Below are 14,038 nucleotides of genomic sequence, written 5' to 3' on the forward strand. Positions count from 1 at the left end.
AAAAAAAAAGTGACAGGAGCAAAAAACACACAGAAATGAGGTTCAGGGGGTTAATTAACATGTTTAAAAATACTACACGCGCGACCTGATAGTTAAGACGGACATCTTTGGCGAGGTAGTGCTGGGGGAAGAGTTTCATTTTCCACTTTGGTGATATCACCGGATTTGTCGACAACAAGAAAAGTATACTCGGTGTAGAATAACGCCGGACTTATCTGTACACTTGACCACATTACAGAGCGAGCGGCGGCGCTCGCGCTCCCCCAATTACAGTCAAATCAGGGATTGTGAACAAGTCACTTTCAAAGTGGCTCATTTATTTGCATCTCGGTAACCTGTCAGCCGGCGAGATTAGAGATTTTGGCAGCGCGGGATGTCAAAACACATCAAATTCCAGACTCTGTAACTAGAGTTAAACATAATGAATGTGTCAGTGCTGTTTGCCATAATTTGCCTCCTTTAGTGTTCGCGCCGGTTTAGAACACAGCGAAGAAATAACAGGAGCCATCAGCCTCGACAGCCTTTTGCTCTTCGCTCAGCTTTCAAAACACGAGTTAGCTGCTGGACGCGGACGTTTGAAAGTCACCGACGGCCTCTCTGGCCTGCAGTTAGTAGGCGCCTGGTTATTCAGATCCTACTGGTGTCAGCTGTCCAAACAACACGAGTAAAGAGAGTAACGGAGCCGCGGGCATGAATAACCTGCACATTTCTGATCCTATTTCGGTTTGTGGTGGGAACATGGTGGCTTCGTCAGTCAAGTTTTTTTTTTTCTCACACCGTGTTTTTTTTTTTCTTCGCTTGTTTGGTGTTTTGGTGACATGCTGAGGGTTTCGCTGTGCCAGACTCAAGACAGAAAAACATAGACGTCAATCAAAATCTGGTTTCACGTTGCACTGCGGCAGTGAAGGCCGTCGTGTTTCCATCGCGGCCACCGGGCTGCACCGGGTCACTGGGATCAGGATCAGCTCAATATAAAATCTTATTACTAATATATTATTACTGTTTTGGTCTTGGTTGGCCCAGACGCCAACGATGAAGCACTAAAACCAAATAATCATCTTAGTTTGTCAGTGCAAAGGCTAGAATAAAAAATGTCAAATAGTTTAAGGTAACATTGGGGTTTATTTCTAAATTGTTTACACTATGCTTTTATTTTAAGGCAGTTTGAGTTGATATTAATTTGAACAGGATGAGACAAAACTATTTAAATCTACTGTCTGCGAATATATTTCTATTTTGTACAAAAATCGATTAAAACAATGAGTAAGTGGAGCTGCAGGAGCTCTCACCCTGACTGTGCATTTAGATATTTGTAGAGCAGCAACACAGCTGTGAAAATGGTTTAAATATGTAAAACAACCACATCTCGTGTGTTTATCGTGTGTCATAAAGGCAGCTCAGTTCACATGAGCTTCAGTTAACCTCCTGAACCTCTTGTGAATGGCGCCATTTATAAGCGGTTCAGCCACATCTCGAGCAACCGGGAACCGTGGCAACTGAAATTCATCAGATTTTCAACTTTCAAGGTTAAAAATCTGGATTTTTTTTCATTCTGCATGTCAAAGATAAACCAACAGCTCCAACCAGATTCTGGTAAGTTCTGGCCTCCTCAGAGGAACCGGTGAGCCATCAGCGATCCAGATGTGACAGAAGCTCTGGAGGCTGCGTTTACACCGAGGACGTGGAGGCGAGTATGGAAACAAGTCCAACATGTAAGCGGTTAAATATCTTTAGTATATAAAGTCATCAGTCTTTACCAGGATGAGGAACACCTGTGGAGGTTCAGGTTAAAATAAATAATGCAAGAAATTCAACTTTCATTTTTGCTTTTTCCATCATTAAGGCAATTTAACCTTGTCACACTGAGCAGAACACATTTCTTGCTGCCTCTAGCCGTGGTGGCACCGGTTCCATAGGAGGTGCAGGACTTTACATTACAGAGAAGAAAACGTGTGCCGCTGCTTAGAGTTGAACCAATTAACAGGTAGCGGTAAACTGGGAGAGGTTATAAGCCACCAACTGTAGCTCTTTCATCAAAAGAAAATCATGACACGGGGTTCAGAGCTCCAGGAGAAAGCCCAGCATGATCCACTAAAGCGCTTATATCAGCTTCAAGTTTATGGATTCTTAGCGCAATCTGTCATCAAGAATTGAATCTGCGATATGTGAAGGCTTTTCCTCTAAGTCAGGCTGCATTTGTTTGAGGCAAAACACACATTTGTGTGGATAAACTGGTGAGGCACATCATAGAGCTCCATGAAGGAATTTTAAGTGCCTCTATCTAAACCACCAAAGTCTGAAAAACACTAAAGCCAGTCACGATAGCCTGCACACTCTGCAGGGCGGACTGCGCTCTGCTCCAGTGATCCAACAAAACAAGGCTCTGGGTGTGAACACACCTTCAGATTTAGACTTTCTTTCCACCGTCTCCCTTTGACTGCTGATGGCTTCCTGGGTGGAGCGCTTGACTGTGAGATGGGAGGGAATTCACTCCATTGTGTTCGTACTGCTGACTTTGCCAGAACCACACCTAGAAGCATCTCTGTTATGGACACGTCGGCCCAATGCATCACCTTAATCACTCTTGCCTCACATTTCAGCCGCATGAAACCTTCAGCGGGGCTGACAGCAACAGGATGCACGCTTGGCCAGTCCCTCCTCCATCACCACTACCAACAGAGAGCAAGGAAAGTGCTTACCTAGGAGAAAAGAAAGAGGGAGAGGGACACAGAGGGAATCAAGGTTATTCAAACAGCAGCGTTTCACCATGTTACACTCAGCAGCCTCACTTTGCTTTTTTATTATGTACATATTGTACATTATACATATAACCATAGCGCCAACTCATCACTGCACCGAGGCCCCCTGCTCGGGAAAATCACCGAACTGATCCGTCTGCACAAACGCACGTCTAACATCTGACATCCAAACCCATCAGTGCAACAGAGAACATCCAACACTGTGTGGCATTATGATATTGATATTATAACAAGCTTCATTAAACACCAAGTAATTTGAGAGCTCAACTTAAGAGGCAGCAAAATGGCAGATTTCAAGAATATGGTGATGTGGCAGTCGCACAAAATCTATTTATGTTGATTGTGTGAATCCCAAACGTCCTTTCCATTAGTATCAAATAAACACAGTGGGGCTTCTGTTGATATAACAGAAACAGAAACGTTTTCATCAAAACGCCACGAGACCAAATCATGAGCAGTGAAGCTGGAGAACCACCAGAGAACTGGAATCTCGTAAATCGCCTCTCGACTGTCCGCAGAACCTTTAAAGAACACTGAGCTGGGTCGTAAGTACAGAAGAAATATATGTGCCATGGGAGAGCCGAAAAGAAAAAAAAAGAAAGCCTAAAGAAAATACACTTTAGATGCATGTTTGAATGTAGTAAATGGGAGATAAGGGGGGAAAAAACAATAATAAAAATGGCCTTCTCAAATAAACAAATGACTTGCATGCTTGTCACAACTGGAATAAACCACATTAATACGAAAAAATCACCAAAATGACAAAATTAATCAGCCAGAAATTGTGAAAACAATACAAATAAATTTAGAAACCTCCATTGGATTTCCATCTGTCCAACAGCCCTTAAACTACCCGTCCAAAGTTAACCAAATCAGTTTTAATATTACATCAAAAAATGACTTTATTCTGCATGACTGCTTAGAATTCGCCAAAACAATCGTTGTGCTCAAAAACAACAACAAAAGTGCTTCTCTGCAAAAACCAAGAAGCCGTTAATGAGTTAGATGTGAGCACGAGACAACAAATCTGAGTCTTTTCGGCTGAACTGCAGGCTGTGTTAAGTATGGAAACTAGTTAAAAATACTAATATCTGTGGCATGTGGAGCCACCAGGTGATTCCAGGTGATTCCAGGTGGTTCCAGCCACGGCTGTGCTGTTTAAACAGAGCCGAGGACTTTACGTTGCAGCGAACAATGAGTGAAACTGTGACAGAAACAAAAGTATTCGTACTATATAGGCACAAGTACAGGACGACGGTTCCCATCTCTACGTGTCGCCCTCCTGCTCTCCTTTTCCATCCTGTTTCCACGACTCGTTTCTAATACAGGCAACACGCCAAGAAATCAAGTTTAAAAAAAAAGAAAGAATCACCTCAGGGTACCGAGTGAATCCAAACAGTACATGAACTGGTTGCTAGTCAGTTTCTTTCACTCCACAAGAGTTTGAATTTGTACAGAGACTCATTCAAAGACTCACTTCTTCTCCACAAACCTCCCCTGACATACGAGGGCTCCTTCTTCTTTTTTTTTTTCTTGTTTGGTTATTGATTTCCTTAAGGTCACATTTAGATGTACGCGATGGTCAAAACAAGTTCCCAACAAATATTAACTCCGACTGACATTAGCGCAGTATTCTGAGCAACTCCATCACTGGCAGACCGTATAGCTCCTGTGGATCTGAACCGGTGACCCTGGTATTTGTAAAAAAAAAAAAAAAAGCTGTGATTTCCCTGAGGCTTATGTGTTCAAAGCCAAAACATTACTTCAAAGCTTGAGTAAAGAGCAATGGCCTCCAAAAAAAAAAAAAAAAATGGTGCTTTGGAGGCACTGTACTGTAGCTTAAAAAACTCTTGCGAAACTTTCCGAGTGCTATAGAAATACTGAAATCATCGACAGCAGAAGCTGAGGATGGAGACGGAGCTGCAGTGCCAGTATGCCACGGCTTACTGTTTGAATATGGAACTAAAAATGTAAATAAAGCACTGAAAAACATTAGTTGTGATCAGGCCTGTTGCCTTGAAGTATCACAACGAGTCTCGTGGAGGTGAAGCCGTTTAAAACGCTGCCCCTGCACGAGGTTAAAAGTTCATGACGTCCATCCCTCATCCGCCAACGGTTCCGCTGGCAGAATTATTTTGTTGGAGCCGGCAAAATAGATCTCCTTGTACCCTGCCAAGCTGCTCAATACAGAATCCCTGTAATAAATATGTGAAACTGCTGCTGACGACTCTGAAAGAGAGCCGATGATTCAACCCGACGGCGCCGAGGTTGAGTCAGAGGTGGGCAGCCGTGGCGGCGTTGCATCGGACCGCCTTTTTGTAAGAGCGATTCTCATATCTGAGCCCCTGATGTCTGGAAAGGTCTAAATGAACAAAGTAGCGCTGTGCACGACACCCGCCACCTCAAACTTTGTGTTGCAGAGTTGAGTCAACAAGTAAATGAGCTGTGTGAAGTGGCCGTGGTCAGGAAGGTGCTGCTGACTCAAACAGTCACATAATTACGAGGTTAGTTTGAAATGCAGCCGACATGCGAGAGCTCCTCGGTGTGTGCGCTCGGCTCACAAAGCTCCCGTTACGTGGTGTCCACATGTAGTCTTGTTTGAGACGGAGCTTTCTGTTTGCATTCTGGCCTTTGGTTCACATGAAGACACAGTTTTAGGTTCCTGAAAACTGGCCTTTTGGAAAATGTCTTCAAAGGTTGAAGCTTTTTAGAAACTCCCATTCGGATGTGCACGCAGACCGCAAGGACACCGCGGACGCATAGTTGTTCTTATTTACTACCTTCTAGCAGGTCTGGAGTCAGCAGCAGAGTTAGTAGCATCTATGGATCCACCAAGACTCTCTGGGAAATGGACGTCCTCGTCGACCCAATCGTACTCGAACAGGACAGCACCGAGCTCCAAGTTTGCGCCGTTCAATCCAATCGATTTTATTTGTCTGGCACTAATTCACAAGCCATGTCACGGCATTTCCACGTAGTAATGTGAAGACCTCACCATATTACATTATAGAGGGAACCCCAACAAATCCAAAGATTCCCTTTAAGCAAACCGCCAGCAGAACCAGGCCCGGAGTGGGCGGTCATCTGCCTCCATCGGTCAGGGTGAAGGTAAAAGGGGATGGAAATCAAACACTACCACTTTCTCCTTTGTTTATTTGAGGTAATTTTGTGCAATATGGCCAAAACCCTGCTAGCGCTAGCCGTGCTAACATGAAGTTTTACATCTTCTTCAGATTTTATTTCTTTTTATTTTCATTTAAATCACATTCTATGTTTATAGCCGTATTTTATTTCACTTTTTTTTAATTTTTTTTATCAGTTTTATTGTCTTTTACATGTCTGTGTGTGTTTTTTAAACTTACTAATGTATTTGATTTACTATTATTATTATTACTTCTCGCCCTGTCTCTATGGTTTTACCCTCTACTTTCTTTTATTTTCACTTTCACTTTCGTTTTCCTTACCTGGCGATGGCATTTTGGTATTGCTCTATCTGGTATTGTTGTATTAATTTGGGTCTATTTAACCGTGTTTGTCCACTTTTGCCTTCCTGGTTTTTCTCTTTCTGTTTGGACTCACCAGCCTTTCGCTGTTCAGTAATATAACCTTGGTTTCATTGGCCAACACGGTGGTAGGATTTGGGTAATGTCACTGCCTGTTGGTTCTTAAAGCTCCTGGTATTGTGTTTTTGCTTTTTCATGTTGACGGAGACCAGACTGGACCTTGAAAATCAATCACCTGGGATAACTGGTGCAACACTTTGCCTCGTGTTAGCGTCTAAGTGCTGTAAAACTAATTGCAACCCGTCGGCTATGATGTCTGCAGAAGTGTTTAGTTGCTTTTGGGTCCTGATGAGTATCCAATACCAATCTGGAAAATTCCTCCTCATCAGGTTACGTCAATTTTAATCAACACTGAAAATACTCAAGGCTATTTACAGCTCACTAATCTATGAAGAAAAAAAAAAAAGTGATTAGAGAAATATATATAAATATATATGCTAAAAATCTGTCACGGGAATATTCGACTCCTCCAGCTGACATGGGGAAATAAAGAGAGGCAGCTGAAATTGCCCAAGAGGGCCGCTAATGCAGAAAGTGATGGGAATAGGGTTAAGATGTTTTAGTCAGTCAGTGGATGCATAGCCTTTATTACTCGGCTTCATTTATTCCAAAGGCTCCAGACCTATCTCCTGAATCAAGATTGATGGAAGGTACGCAACGCTCAGACTGGGGCTCTTAGAGCCAGAGAGAGAAAGAATATGTGAGTATGACTAAAGACCAGTCTGGGGCCTACTGGGACGAATACATAAAGGTTTGGAAGCAAGCTGCTTCTCTTCAGCAATCCCAAATGTATTTTTCCCTCACAAAAAAAAAAGGTTCAGTACGATGCCTCTAGCTAGCTTTTAAAATCAGTCATGGGTCATGGCTCCCGGGATGTATTTATTTTTGTCTATATTGCACTGCGAAGCTTATCCAACGAATCAATGGGAAACATGAAGGGTAATCTGAATGAATGAGCCAATTTACAGGACAGGGCTCGCTCTGTAAATAGGCTGCACACAAGTACTGTTCACATTTCCCACAATGTTGTCCTTATGCAAAAGAAAAAAGGGAAAGAGCAAAGCAGAGGAAGGTCAGCGGGCCAGATGACTGCCAGTAAGCAAAAGGGTATTCAGATATGAACAATAAATCTTTGTTGACACCTAGTTATCCTAAAACTACCTTAAAGTTTCTGTTAAAATGCAACAACACTTGTTTGTGTTCTGTCTTTTTTTTTTTCTTCAGGACGTTGAAGGATTTCAGGACAACATTTAATTAAAATTATTCTGACGGATATCGAATGTTTTTGCAATTTAATTAGTTAAAACTCAAGCTTCAGTCCAATATTGACCGCGTAGAACATTTTGAAACACGATGAAGCGTGAGACACCTTCGAGAGCGCCGCTGTCACAAAAGGACGTGAATCGGTGAAGTCATCGACTCGAACTCTGATGTACGAGGTGGAGCTATTAAAGAATGAGAAATAAAAGTTTCAATCTGCCTGAATTAGATGAAACTGAATTACAGCGTTAGTCTCATTATTTAATAGCCACACGTCGTATATCTTGAACTGCAGCCTTTGCAATTTGCTAATTGAATTGAGATTTTGAGTTGAAATCGAGTGATTGTTAATCCGTACCGACCCTTATCGGTGAAACGTGATCATTTGCGCTTGTCTTTTTTTTATTTTCCCGGTTTAATTTAACAGACAACTGACATGCCAGGTTTCCACAGGATTAATAATGCAGATATCCTCTGCAAGCAAAGCCTATCGCAGGTGGAGCCCAGGCAGTACAAGTCTTATGCAAATCAGGCTTTAGGGAAAACCCTGAATGATATTGCCTTCAGGGGAAAAATGAACATGTCAGGTTGAATGCTTGTCTTTCAAAGAAACAATCTTCGAAGGATTTGGATGACAGAACACCCGGGCTGATTAGACCTGACAGGAAGCTAGCCAATTAAAGATCACTTCCATCTGCCCTTTTCACTGCCCACGCCTCGTAGTCTGCTCCTGTAGTGTGGGACTGCTTCAGTCACAAATGATTTTCAAGTGAGGAAACCTGCGAAGAAAAAAAACGTCCAGGAGATTTATTTCTGAACTGTAAGCACGCCATTAAATACGGCCCGAACCCCTCCTAAAGCCAGCAAATGGCTGTCCAAATGTTAATTTGCTGAACAGCCTGCAGATGATGCAGAACATGGCTTTCACCTTCCACTGCCATACATAATTCATGCTATTGACTGGTGAGGCAATGCCACTTTCATGCACCAAGCTCACAAAGTGGTGCCACTTTCACACACCGACGCAAGCCAGTGACTCCACACCAACTGTGCAGTAACGCTTAGCACGCAACTGACGGTGGTGTGAAATGTCCAGACAAGATACAGGCGTCTCTGATACCGGCGTAGATGTCTTCATACGGGTTAACAAAGACGAGAATGCTGTCACACACAAAACACAACAAATGAAACCACCAAAGGAACCTCGTAAAATAAGGAAGAAGAGAAAGCAATCACCTATTTACCTAATTTCTGAATATGTGATCACCAACCGTGACAGACTTCACATTACAGCATATACAGGAGCACATAACTGAAGACTGCCATCGCCTATGAAGAATTATTCATGGTCTAAAGCGTCAGTCCCACAGGGAACATTAAATATAAATTTCTGTGTGCTGCTCAGTCTGACCCACTTTGGAGGATCCAGCAACTGCTGCCACAGAAGCTGCTTTTGGCTCCTCCTCAGCACCAAAAAGGACTGCTGCCACTACAAAGCCCCCCTTTGATTAACCTCAGTGCCAAAAGGCAACAACCATATGACTCCTGCGTCTCTCTGGTAGGAGGAAGACTGACAACAAAACAGCGAGGAAAAATAAGTAGCCAGCAAAGAGTACAAAGTGCAAACAACAGCGTGTCTATAAGTCTACGGTTGAATTTCCACACGGATCAGCGGCGTTGAACTCGTTCCCGAGTTCGAGCCGGACCAGATGGCCATCATCACAGGAGTGAAATTTAGCTGTGGATCGTGAGGAGGAGTGATAGGTCTTGGAAACCATGCCCATTGTAAACATTTGCAGTTCTGTCTCTGGTAGCCAAGAACCAAATGAATATTTAATCTGGTGGCGTGACAACATGACACATTTGAGATACATGGGAGAGCAGGGTCTGCCTGACGAGTCGGCCCGTATATTCTCGCTATAGGCTTCAGTACCGGTGAAAACAGCTTTAAAAAAAAACAACAGCGCCAAGAGGGATGAAAATGACAGAAGAGCTCGTACATGATGCTGTTTAATAATCACGTTCTAATTTTAACTCGGCCTTTTGTCCAAGCTCATAATTGAGAAGCTTACTTGGCCGTTTGTGATTGGACGATGCTCTTTACAACTGGTGCCCAAATGCAGTCCAGCAGTCACTGGTTTCTAAAAGCACAGGCGCTCCGTTGGCCTTGAACAAAACGTCGGCGAGCTCCTCGACTCTCACCAACAAGAGTTGCATTAAAAAAAAAATCAATAATGAACATCTTCTTCTCATCAGTGCTGCTGGTCTGTACAGTAACAGGACTACATACAATACAGGCTATATTTAGAGGTGATGAGCACGGCATCGGGTTGGAAGAAACATTTCTTTATTGCCAAGTCTAAAATGGAAAAGCTCCACTGATTTAAGCAGAGTATGGTGCTCGTGCAGTTTGACTGTGAAAAAGGGTTCAACTTCAAAATAAACCCAGTAAGCCAATGAGGGAACAGCTGGAGGTTTAAATCGACGTTACAGCTCAAACATCTACGGTGGGGTCGGGTGACTGGGCGGAAAGATGGGCTGTTGGTGGTTAAATGAGTCCAATCCTGACGTATCGTTGGAGTAGTTTCTGTCATTTCATTTTGGTAGTTTCATGAGCTGCCTTCCTGAGGATTCATGTGGTCCAAATAAAAGCATGTGCTGATTGAAAACTGGTAGTTGAGTCTGTATGAAAAGTTACTGACATCACCAAGAGTCCATAGTGTGTAGATAGGTCGAAATTTTAGTGCAACAGCTATCCAGATGTTCTAAAGAACCAAATAAAGGTTTGGTTCATGCAATGCTATGATGGTGTTTTGCTTCTCGTCATTGCTGCAGAGTTGGTCCAAACAGTAGAGGTTAGTTAGCAGCTCCAAGAAGGAAACTAGAAGATTCTTTGCAATGGTTGGAAGCTGCAGATGTGGAAAGGCAGCATGGCACCGTACATACTTATAAAAACGTATGTGAAGAGCTGAGTCCCCATCAACACTGTAGAACAAACAGACAGACTGATTTACCAGAGTTACAATGACTTTGTGATACTAATCATTCATCAGCTCTGGATTTATTCATCTGTGTGCGGAAAAGCCAACCAACAATTGTTCATCCTGCGATTTAACCCATTTGAAGGTCCCATATTGGCCACTTCCACACTAGGTCTTTGAGTTGTTTCAGCCTAAAACGCTGGTTCATTCCACCCTGACTGTGTAACCTCTGATTTGAAAACCAGTTACCTGCTACAGGTAGACCACGCTAGCTGTTGATTGGTGGTCAAATTCTTACTGGCTCATAAAGCTTAAACCTGTGAACAGGGCTGGAGGAATGGCAGCAGTAAACATCTGTATGTCATAACAGCTTTTATTTTACACCTCCAAGGTTCTAACAACCACCAGACAGAGTGAGAATGGGTTTTCACCAAATGGGAACTTTAACGAGTGAACATGTAGAAAACCAGTGTGTGGTGGCAATTGTTGATGTTGTTGAAGACAGTAAAACAACGTGAAGGAAACGTTCATGGTGGGTAGAAAGAGAAGGTCAGTGTCCTGTGATGGAAAAAGTTCAAAGTAGGGATTTTTAAGTTCAGTAAGTTGACGTAAAATCAGCCGTGATCATTTGAACTTTTCATCGCCGCTCCAACCATTAACCCTGTAGGTGGATGAAGGTCTGCTCCCACAGTGACTCAGCCCTCATTTAGACACAAAGTTAATTATGTCCTTCAACTCATTTGTGGACAAGCGCCGCGCACAATGGTGGCACAAGGGCGGCGACGGCGGGAACGCCACCAGGTGATAACGCCGTAAACCGCGCTCCCCGGGGACGACTCGTTAACCGAAAGGCTCGTTAAAGCAGAATTTAAATCATTCATTCGGCATGTCAGAAACGTCCTCTCTGAGTCGAATTTAATTCCTTTCTTTTTTTTTTTTCCTTCGAAGCCGTGATGACATTTGGAGTTTGTCCTTATCTGCGCCTGCAGTGCAGCCCCTCAGGAGAACTTTAAAATCACTCACCTGACACCTTGCCTGGTACTCCTCATGTCAGTATCTCCCCTCTCTCTGCGCTTCCCTTCACTCTGCGCTCTTCACTACTCGGTCTGAGAGCAAATCTTAAGACAAGCGGTTTGATGTTCAAAGCAAAAGGGCTTGAAAGCTTTCCACCAACCACCCAGACTCCAGACTTCCCCCTTCAAAGGAAAACATAAATTGGCTCAAGAAAAATTATTCACACTGGACACAAACACGGGGAGATTTTTTTTTCCCCTAAGGATGTAGCAAACTCATTGCAAATAATACAGCAGCCGCAGAGTCCACTTGTTAGGACCGAGAGCAACTTTGCCGAAGATTAATCATCGCCTCCTTTCCGCCGTCGCGCGCCTCCAACAGTTCATTAGATTTTTCTTTGTACGCGTAAAAACCGTAATTGGAAAGGTGTCCCGGAAATAGCTCCGCGTCTTTCAAACTCCATTTTAATATCAAACACGTATTATGAATATTGAACAGTTTATATTTAGCAACTATGCAACACAAACGGCATAATGGCGGCTGGGTTAAACTGCTATTAATTAATACCGTTTTTTTTTCTTCCCCACTTAATACGGCCGGTTTATCCGCTTCTAACTTCAGTCGCAATCTTTTTTTTTTTGAAGAATCTTGCCGTGAAGTTTGTCTTTAAATGCAAATCGAGAAAGAGAAAATAGGGCATGAAAAATTAAAAATGTATTATTTTCAAGAGTCTAATCGGAGCGCGTGTTGTTGAAGATTACAAGTCTGCCTCTAAAACACACTGACGGTGTATATCTGTTAACTACATGCCTATTTTTATGTCACATCCATCTGGCTTTATATCTTTATTTACACTTACTGCTTATTCTACTCATATACTACGTTCTGTTCATACTGTACTGTTTACATTACTAACACTGCATATATCCTTCACGCTGCCCTTTTACTGCCTCTTTCTGCTTCGACGCTTAACTGCATTTTTTGCCGTCGTGCAGTCGCAACGAAGACGAATCTGATCTAATTTCATCCAAAAGCTCCTCGTACGACTGATTGGATGGAACGCTCTGACATTCGCCCGTTTGATTCCTAGATTTCTTACGCAGAGGCACGCCGTAAAACCGGATAGATTCGGTCATTAACGTTAATGCTGATGTTCCCAAAAAAAAGAGCAAACAAGTCACCATCACTGTCACTGTGGTGTCATTAGTGTGGAGGAGAGCCTGGAGTGTGCTGCGAAATACAGTCATTAATATGAACCAGTGGTTAGGCTCTGACACAGTCACTGCTGGTGCATTATGGGGGAAATACTGGATTATTTAGCTTTTCTGTGATATATATATATAAACATAGTGCAACAAGGAGGGGGGAAAAAAGTACAGGAATGATTAGAATGATGTCGTACAGGAAGTGCAATGTGTTTCCAAAGTCGTGTTTTTCTCTGTTGAATGGCATCCAGATCTAACTGAGCACTCTGTGCTTTAAACGGTTAAACAAACCGGCTGCGTTTCCTCGAGCAGCAGCAGCGAGACAGAGCTCCTGTTTTTTGGTCAATGTCATCCTTTCTGTTACGTTTCGTTCACACGTGAAGCCGGCGAGTCAACAAACTAAAACAGAGTTTAAATAGAAAACGGTTTCCAGGTAAATGACCTTCTATCAGACAGAACCGAGTTTTCTTTTTGTTTCGAGCTGTTAAAAAGTTCGAGTTAATTTGCTTTCACAGTTCTTAAGATAGTCGTAGTAAACGTGTAGATCACAATGTGGATCATGAAATAACACTTTGTGCAGCAGTAATAATACGGTAACGTTTTAATGGACACCTTCATGCCTTTTAAACACATATTTTCTGTTGTTGAACCGGTTTTCAGTTCACAAACGTCACTACAAAGTCCTCCTGATTTCTTCAGTCTGAAACGATTTCTGCACCCTTGAGCATAATCACACTTCTTCAATTCAGTATAATTTAAGTTTTATTATTAAACATCTCATCTAATTAAATGGATGATGATTATTCTTCTAATATTTGCCGTACATGATGAACATTTACAGAAGAAATAACAGTAAAACTCTGAACGTGACTCTGGTTTGAGGCTCGTGGTCAGATCGCCGCTGTCAGTTTGTAAAGAGATGATTTTACGTTTTAAAGCGAGCAAAAACAAAAAATAAAAAATAGGACAGAACTTATCGGGAGAAAGCGAGGCGACGCTTTGTTTCAGACACAACGGCGAGAGACCGTCGCGAGTGGATTCAGCCGCCGAACACAACAGTAGGCGAACGGCAGCGAGAGCCAGGTGTGAATTTCACATTAGCTGCCAACTGTGAATGTCACTGTCAGAATCTGTGAGAAAGATCAAATCTGCGAAGAAAAAGAAGAAATATGGTCGTGCGGTAGAGCTCAAAGCGTCCGCTGATCCTGCAGTTACTTTGTGAAGCGTGTGCACCGAAAATTAAGAATAATTTCAAC

The sequence above is a fragment of the Stegastes partitus genome, unplaced genomic scaffold (genome assembly GCF_000690725.1).
Source record: "Stegastes partitus isolate 25-593 unplaced genomic scaffold, Stegastes_partitus-1.0.2 Scaffold121, whole genome shotgun sequence".
In the NCBI taxonomy this organism is placed as follows: Eukaryota; Metazoa; Chordata; class Actinopteri; family Pomacentridae; genus Stegastes; species Stegastes partitus.